The 8970-nt window shown below is 47.1% G+C and overlaps 1 protein-coding gene across 2 annotated transcripts in view; it reads left to right on the top strand.

Moving 5' to 3' along the window:
- The first annotated feature begins 872 nt into the window (after nucleotides 1–872).
- Nucleotides 873–8970, top strand: part of PHACTR4 (phosphatase and actin regulator 4) — a 92731-nt gene continuing 84633 nt past the window's right edge. Inside the window, exon 1 of one of the 2 annotated variants that reach the window (XM_039511766.1) lies at nucleotides 873–1003. The gene's annotated coding sequence lies outside the window, so the exon portion shown is untranslated. Of the gene's footprint in view, nucleotides 1004–2364; nucleotides 2385–8970 lie in introns of those variants that run through there. The other variant, XM_039511768.1, reaches the window with a different exon arrangement.

Here is an 8970-nt window from a genome sequence, read left to right as displayed (position 1 = left end):
AAACTAATCCAGAAGGGTAAGGAAGACAACTCTTTGTCCTGAGTAATTATACAGACTAATTTAGAGGGTTGGTGGCAGTATACATGATTTTAAATGCCCCGCTAGAGAAATTCTCAAAACCTTCTTATGGTCAATGAGCAGTTTCAGTTAAAAGGAGACAGATGTGACACAGCCCCTGCATGCAGCATGCATGAGATACCCATGTTTCCCCTTATGTTACCTCTCATGCAACTTCCTCAGCCACCCATTCCATGTACTAATCCTCATCTTTTCCTGTGCACCTCTCCCCCCGTCCCTGGACTCCCTAAATTATTCCCCTGCACATCGCCCCCAAATTAGTCCATGCAGATAATCTCCCCAAGTTACCTTCAACTCCCTCCAAGTGGCCTCCACAAACTCACCCCTCATACTACCTCTAACCTCCCCAAATTACGCACCCACCATTCATAAAGTATCCCAACCTCACTACCACCAAGTACGCTTATTAGTCTCCAAATTCCTCCAGCACCCAGCCTTCCAAACTACCCCAACTCCAACCCCAAATTACCCCACCCACCGCTCCCCAACCCACCCCAGCCACCACCCCAACCCCACCCCCACCGCTCCCCAAACCGCCCTCCACTCCCCAACCCCAAACCACCCCAGCCACCGCCCCAACCCCTGCTCCCAAACCACCCCAGCCACCACCCCACCGCTCCCCAACCCCAAACCACTCCAGCCACCAACCCCATCGCTCCCCAAACCACCCCAGCCACCCCCCCAAACCCCCCCACCCACAGCCCTCCAACCCGCGCCTACTCACAGCACGAATCCCCCCAAGTTAATATCCCATAATATCCCCGCCCCCTCACGCTGCCCCCCCGCCCCAGGGACTACGAGTCCCGGCATGCCCCGCGCGCCCCTCCCCGGCCCGCAGCGTGCCGGGCTTCCGGGCACGCGCCGAGCGCACTCGGAGCCGGGGGCTGCCGCGGGGCAGGTTGGAGCCGGGGCGGGACCCAGCCAGGTGAGGCGATGCCGCCCCGCGCCCCTGCTGGCTGGGGGTGGCCGGGTGCCCCCGGGACCCTTCCCCCTCCCCCTCCCCCGGCTCCCCCGAGAGCCTCCTCCTCCTTCTGCCCCCATAGTCCCCTCCTCTGCCCCCGAGACCCTCCTCTGCCCCCGAGACCCTTCCCCCTCCTACCCGCCCTCTGCCCCCGAGACCCTCCCTCACCCCATAGCCCCTCCCTCTGCCCCCGAGACCTTCCCCGTCCTACGGCCCGGCCCCTCTGCCCCCGAGACCCTCCTCACCCCCATAGCCCCTCCTCTGCCCCCGAGACCTTCCCCGTCCTACGGCCCGGCCCCTCTGCCCCTCCCGAGACCCTCCCTCACCCCCATAGCCCCCTCCTCTGCCCCCGAGACCTTCCCCCGTCCTACGGCCCGGCCCCTCTGCCCCCGAGACCCTCCCTCACCCCACCCCTCTCCCTCTGCCCCCTGAGACCTTCCCCGTCCTACGGCCCGGCCCCTCTGCCCCCGAGACCCTCCCTCACCCCCCTCTGCCCCCGAGACCCTCCTCACCCCTCATAGCCCCCTCCTCTGCCCCCGAGACCTTCCCCATCCTACGGCCCAGTCCCTCTGCTCCCCGAGACCCTCTCTGCCCCCTGAGACCCTCCCCATCCACCCCGCGACCCTTCCCCATCCCCTCCCTCTGCCCCCTGAGACCCTCCCCATCCTCCCTCTGCCCCCCGACCCTTCCCCATCCTATGCCCCCCCCACCCCTCTGCCCCCCCCTTCCCCTTCCCACCACCTGGGGCTAGCTCCACACACCCTCCCGACCCTTCCCCAACCCACAGCCTGGGTCTGGCTCCCACTCCCTCAGTCCTCTGAGACCCTTCCCCATCCTATGGCCTGGCCCCTCAGCCTCCTGCCCCCCGTCCCCATTTTATGATCAGCCCCTGTCCCTCAGCCTCTTTTTGCCTGGGGCTGCCCCCCTTGATCTCCGTTTACCCCCTTTTGTCTGGGGCTGGCTCTCCTCTGCCCCCTTTTGCCTCTCTTCCCTGCCCCAAGCATCCCAACAGCTCCTCCACTCTCTGCTGTGATTCTCCCACCTTGCTTGTTGCTTGTTTCACACGCAGACACCTTTTCTGTCTTCCCCACTTCACCCCCCTGCCCTTCTCTTCCCTAGCTGCCTTTTATCTCCAGGACTTTCTTTACTTAATGCATAATATCTAACTCCATACCAAGACAAAATCCAAAGACCAAAGGGGTGTGGGGACCAAAGCCCCTCTCATGTTGCCCTAACCCACTGCTTTTCACTGCACTGCATGAGGAGATGGGTTATCCCCTGGCTGTTGTGGCAAGTTGGATGTTCGTGGCTTTTGAGGGATGGAATATGCTGCTTCTGTAAACCAGTGAGCTTCAGCCTTCCCTTTCTAACATGATAACCTCTTTTATAGTAAATAACGCCTTGGAACAAGGAGGTGGAGGGAGAGAATTTGTGGTGTTGGCAAATTTTTGGGCAGTGGTGCCTCACTTTCCAAGTTCCTCAGTCCGAGGAAGGGAGAGAACCTCATCGGGTTGTTTAAAGTCAATATGGAAAAACGGGAAAGACACGGGTGCCTAAACTCTAAATTAGTATTTCAGCACTTAACTAAGTAGCCCGTTTTTCAATCATGCTGCACATCCAGCAGTGCCCAGCTTCAGTTGGGAGCTGCTGAGTGCTTCTTCCCTGTTCTTTTGAAACACTTAGGCCTTGACTAGACACACAAGTTGTACAGTTTTAACTACCCTGGTATGACCCCACTGATTATAGTGTCCTCATAGAATTGCAGAACTGGAAGAGACCTCAAGGGGTTATCTAGTCTAGTCTCCTGCATTCATGCAAGAGCCTTCTCTGCAAGATTGTATGTGCAACTTCAGCTGGTTGGAACAGCCTTTTGGTATCTATTTGCTTGATCTGCTCTCTCTTCTTTCAGCTCTCATTTGAAATGCACAGTTTCCTCACTTCCAACTAAATTTCCCTTTCCCTTTATTGTTTATCTATGTAACTGAATTATTTAACACAAGTGCCTTGTATTGTATTTGTCCAAGTGGAGGCGGGTGAGGTCTTGAAGTGCCTATATGTAGACTTGCCATGTTAGTTGAAAAAGTATTAATGAGCTTACATTGGTATGAAGTATTTTAGTAGTGCCCAGAAAGGGACAGGAGCACTCATGATCAGTCTCTACCTTAACAACAAAGAGTCCGGTGGCACCTTAAAGACTAGCAGGTTTATTTGGGCATAAGCTTTCGTGGGTAAAAAACCTCACTTCCTAGTCCCCACATTGAAGGTCTTAAAAATATTCCCTTTCTCAAACTTTATCTTTTTAGTTTAAATGTTTATTTTCAATGGTATGAAAGCAGCTGTGCAAATATTTACAGAAATGTGGAGATACAGCCATTTAAAAAACAAACAAACCCTCCAACAAAATATAGAGGGAGGAAGTGATTCTCAATCCTCTTCTAGAAAGTGAACAGAAACCTCCTAAAATAGACAGCTCATGGACTCTAAATGTTGAATTCACCTTTTAAAAATATAAACATCAGAGACTTATCACTGATAGATCTTTATATACTCTAGTTTGTTTGGAGTGGGTGGTGAAGGGCAAAGCTTCCTGGGGCCCTGTCTTGATGAACAGAAAGGGGGATGGGTATTTCTCAGTCTTGTTAACTGAGTTTAGTTAGCTCAATGTGGCAGGTGATAGCCTGCATTTTGGGGCTTGTCTACATGGGAAAGTTTCATTGGTTACACTGTTACAGCTAAACTGATATAACACCTCCTTATCCCCTCAATATACTATATTCTAGTATAAGAGAGATGGTGTTATTTTTTTTTTTTTGGTTTATCTCAACCCCCTTCCAAAGCAAGAGTTGAAACTGACAAAAAGCACTCTTATACCAGAATAAGTGAGTCTACATGGCACAGTTATACTAATATCACCAGACTGATTGAAATGCACACCTGGGGTTATACCAAAAAACCTTTCCTGTGTAGAGAAGCCCTTAACAGGGCTTTCTTAATATATTCAAAATTGCTTAAGCTGCCCCCTCTCAGGCTGAAATGTGTCTGCCTAACACAGCTTTGGACTTGTTAGAAAAGCCCTGTTAAAATGCAAGCTATCACGGTGAGCTAATATGATTAAAAAGAATGCACATTTTCCCCATCAAGACATACCCGGTTTATTTGCTGTGAGCCCTGCAGCAGACTTGAGTCTTTCTTTAGAGGGCGGGGGAAGGGAGGCTAACATTAGTGGGAATGTAGAATGTGTGGAGGGACTGACACAGATGGGTACAATGTGATTGCATCCTTGTTTCCCTGCTGCTGGATCAGTAATCTGTGATTACCCAGCCTTCCACTTCATTCAATCACTGGTTAATTTGATCTTCAGGTTAATTTGATGATGATCTCAGGAGCCAAATAATTTGTATTGAAACAAGCCACTTGTATTTTGATCAATCTTGATTGCTTTAGACACATTTAGGTGTGTGTGTGTGTATATAAAATAAAAAAAAAAGGAAATATTGAAGTTGCTTCAGGCATTTGTCAGTGATGATTATTCACTAGCTATAACAACTCATTCAATAAGCATAAAAGTGCTCAAGGAAAACCCATGTGGTGATGAACGTTGTTCAGATATTACAGTCCATTGTTATTGACATACGTGCTGCCATGTGCTAAGCAAGCTGTTGCCCACCCCCATGGGCACATGGATAATGTATTCAAGCATCTATTTCAAGCAAAATGATAGGTAGGGACTGGTTCACAATGAGAGGAAGGTCCTATGAATTAGGAAACTGAATATGGCTCATGGAGATTAAGGGCCTCATCCTGTGAGATGCTGAGTGCTTGCTGATCCCACTGAAGTCTGTGTAGTACAGGGTGCTTAGTTAGAGGTGCTCAGCAATTGATAGGATCGGGGCCCTAATTTCTCTTTGTGGTGAGAGAGGTTCTGACGATTCTGTACCTTGTGTGTTTTTTGTGGCTTTGAGAAGGTTCTTTTGTGGGTGAGGTTTAGAGCGCTTGGAAAACGGAATGCTATAGGGCTGCAGCAGCTCAGTGCTTGGCTTTGTGTAAAGAAAAAAGCTTTTTCAGATGTCTGTTTTTATCAGTTAATTAGTAGTTCTTGCTGATTTGACAGTGTTCTGGGATGAGAACTAGTTCCAGTTCTTTTCTGCACACTGAGGGAATCGCACATTCATCAGTCAGTGAATAGGCAGACCAGCAGTCGCACCTTTGTGATTGGTTCTAATGCAGGTGTTTCTTAACTCTTTTCAGATAGTACCCTTTAAATCAGCTACTCACAAACTTGCTGTCTGAATCCTTTGTGCTGCCTTCTCAAGAGGCTTCTCGGGCTTCAGCATAGTAAAAAAATATGTAGCATTTGGGATTTCCATAATGCCTTCAATTGGATGATCCCGGCGTGCTCTAGAAACATGCATAAATTGCTCCATGCCTATGGGGCATGGAAATATTCCCATAAGAAGCTGAGGTAGAGATTAGACAGCTGATGGGGAACTGGGAAAGAGAGAACTCAGATTTTCTGACTGTCCTGTGCATTAAGCCACTGTGCTATCTTGTCTGACTTTTTGGTTCCTGGTATCTGAGGATTAATTTACAAGCGACTGAGTAAATAGTCAAAGGAATGCTTGGGACCAGGATGGGGAAGCAAGCTTGTAAGCCAAGTGATATGGCCGGTATGACCTATTGTTACTGCAGCCCATCCGAATCAGGAGCTGCTATTCTACTGGGTCTATGTCATGGATACTTACCCAGCTTTAAAGAAACCAGCAAGGAAGTAATCAGCGAAGTTTGCAGCAAGGGAAGTTTAAGTTAGATATTAGGAAAATCTTTCAAACTATAAGGACAGATAAGCACTGGAACAAGTTACCTAGAGAGGTTATGGAATCCTGGTCATTGCTGGTTCTAAAGAACAGGTTAGACAAACACCTGTCAGGGATGGTTTAGGTATATTTAATCCTGCCTTTGTGAGTGGGGATGGACTAGATGACCTCTTGAGGTCTTTTCCAGCCCTACTCTTCTGATTATTTTTCAAGATATTTTTAAATGGAAAGATGCTGTTCTGCACACAGACTTTCTGTTGATTTTAATTTGACGCGATTGGGGCTAGGATACCAAGGTGATAGGCACCTTTTGTACCCAGTGAAACCTTTGTTGACACAATAATGCTTATTTGAATCTATTTACAGATGACTTCAAGCCCTTTCCAAACCACATTAGAGAAACTAATTGTCCCCTGATGTTATCAGTTTAAGGAACATGCTTCATCTCTTAGCTGAATGGTATATTTATGTGAAATGATAGAAAACGTCAGTGGCAAAGATGTGAAGGGGATGACAGTAGTGAAAACAATTCCTTTTTTGCAAACAGGAACCCAATGTATTGCTGTTTTTTTGAAAACCACTTGGCTTTCTACCATAATGTGGGGGAGAAAGGGCTGGGTAAATAGTTTGCTAACTTCATTCTATTGTATTTGTGCCTTTGATATGCCGATTATGAAACCCAGTTAAGAATTGTTTACCGAACAGCCTCATTGGCTTTCAGTGAGACCAAGTGCTTGCGTACGCTTAGGGCTTGTCTACACTGGTAACGTTAAAGCGCTGCCACTTGCTGCACCAGCACGGGTGCACTATCTGGATTGGCACGTTAGAGCGCTGAAACTTGCTGCGCTCTGTTTTTTCACACCCTTTCACACTCGAACGAGAATGTTGCAGCGCTGTAAAGTGCCCGTGTAGACAAGCCCTAAGAGCACTGCGGTGGTGCAGCTGCACTGCAGTACACCTTAGTGAAGACATTACCTACGCTGAGAGGGGAGCTTTCTGCCATCAGCATAGGTGCTCCACCTCTCCGAGAGGTGGTAGCTATGTTGACAGGAGAGGCCCTCCCGTTGACAGCACTGCCTATGCTGGGGGTTATAGCACGTCACTCTTTTCCACACCTCTGAGCAACGTAGTTGTAATGACATAAATTGGTAGTGTAGACCAAGCCTTAGGCTCTTAAGTGCCTAAGTCACTTTTGAAATGGGACCCAGGCTCCTAATCCATTTAGTCTTATTTGCAAATTTTACCTTTCGTGTCTGATTCTCCTCTCCCTTCTGCTGATATAAATCAGGAACAACTCCATGAAAGTCAGGGCAGGTCTGCACTAGGAAGCTTTGCTAGTGCAGTATAGCAGCATGTTACAAGTGTGATAATTGAAAACAAAAAACAAAGAATTGTGTCAGCAAAAGCCCCAGTGTAGACTCAGTTATACTGACATCAAAGTGCTTTTGCTGGAATAGCTTATTTTACTCTCCAAACCAGTGTAAGCTGTACTGGCAAAGCTACAGTTAGTGTTTTGCTGGTATAAGCTGTGTTACACTGAGGGTTGGCTGGTATAGATATAGGGAAGAACATTTTCTAGTGGCTTCAGTGGAGTTACACCAGTAAAAAATTGGTTGGAGAAACATTATTCTTCAAGGCTAGAACTGTTCTTTGCTGTCTGGGTAGAGTGTTAAACCATTTTTTGCCTGAACTATGAACTTGTTTTTTAAAGCTGTGCCGCTAACATGGCTACGCCGAAAGTATGGATGTGGCCATAGAATCTTAATTACTATTCACCGTTTCAGTATAGGGATGCAAAAGTATGTATAGCCTTGCATTTTAGATGTACCGTCATTTCCAGCTGGGACCTATAACAGGATGATGATTTCTGGAATACGCTTAATGGGCCAGCTGGCTTCTGCAAACAAGGTTTTTCTCTCACTATCATAGATGTTAGCACATTTCATCTCCTGTAAACTGTGTTTAATTAAGTGTTCCACAGAAAGATTCAGAAGTGGAAAAGACCCTGTTAGTCACTTTGGTTTCACTTCCTTGTAAGGGATTCTTGCAAAGAGCCAAAAGAAATAATAGTTGAATGAAATAGAAACACACCTTTTTTTCTACATGAGAGGTGCCACATTCTTCTGGGTCTCCTAAGCTTCATGTATACTGGGCTGTGAGCCAAATTAGTGTTTAAATCCTCTTTCTAACGTGGGCCTTATTCTAGTCCCATCAGAGACAGTGGTGGTGAAATCAGGCCCATTGTTTGGCCAGCCATGTTGACAGGATCACATCACTGTGACATTACCCAGGATACAATCTGGAACAGCTGTGTTGCCTTTTATGCTGCTTCGCTGTGAAAGCTACCACTCCTGGTCTGCCCACACATAACCTTCAGCCTGTAAGTCATTCCCAGTTATACTGTACAAGTGCTATGGCCAGCAGGGCAACAATAGCAAACTCCCAGTCCCAGACTTTTCCCTCAGCAATGTGCATCTTATACTGCCCAGCCCCTCCTGCCAATACAGGCTCATATCAAGTCCATCATTTAATTAATAGAAAATGATATTCACAAATCTTGTTATTCCAAATGAAGTTTCCCAAACACTTCAGTTCAAACAAACAGTGGATTAGATAAAACAATAAAACAAGTTTATTAACTACAGGAAGATAGATTTGAAGTGATTACAAATAATGAGGCATAAATGTCAGAATTGGTTACAAAGAAATAAAAGGTAAAATGCAAAATAATACCAAACTTAACAAAGTGAATTTAAAGCAAAAGGGGGTCTCTCACCACCTGTTCTAGCAGTCTTACTGTCTAGCTCTTTCAGCCAGAATCCCTCCCCAGTTCAGTGATGCTTCCTTTGTCTTTCAAGTGTTGTCTGTGCCGTGAGTACAGATGAAGGGATGGATAATCTAGGGAGTTTCCTCCCCTTATAGCAATTCTCTTCTTTGAGAATCATCTCTATCTGGGGTTCAGGTGATGGAAAGTCTGTGGGACTGGAAACTTCCAGCTGTTTTTTTGCCAACATATACATTTCTCACTCTCACCCTTTTTCCTCCAGAGAATGGCTGCTTAACCAGGTGATAGTCCATTTGATTTTGTTGACACTTGGCTGAGATGCCAGTTTGCCT

The sequence above is a fragment of the Mauremys reevesii genome, linkage group 23 (genome assembly GCF_016161935.1).
Source record: "Mauremys reevesii isolate NIE-2019 linkage group 23, ASM1616193v1, whole genome shotgun sequence".
NCBI lineage: Eukaryota > Metazoa > Chordata > Testudines > Geoemydidae > Mauremys > Mauremys reevesii.
This window is presented reverse-complemented; position numbering and strand designations above follow the sequence as displayed.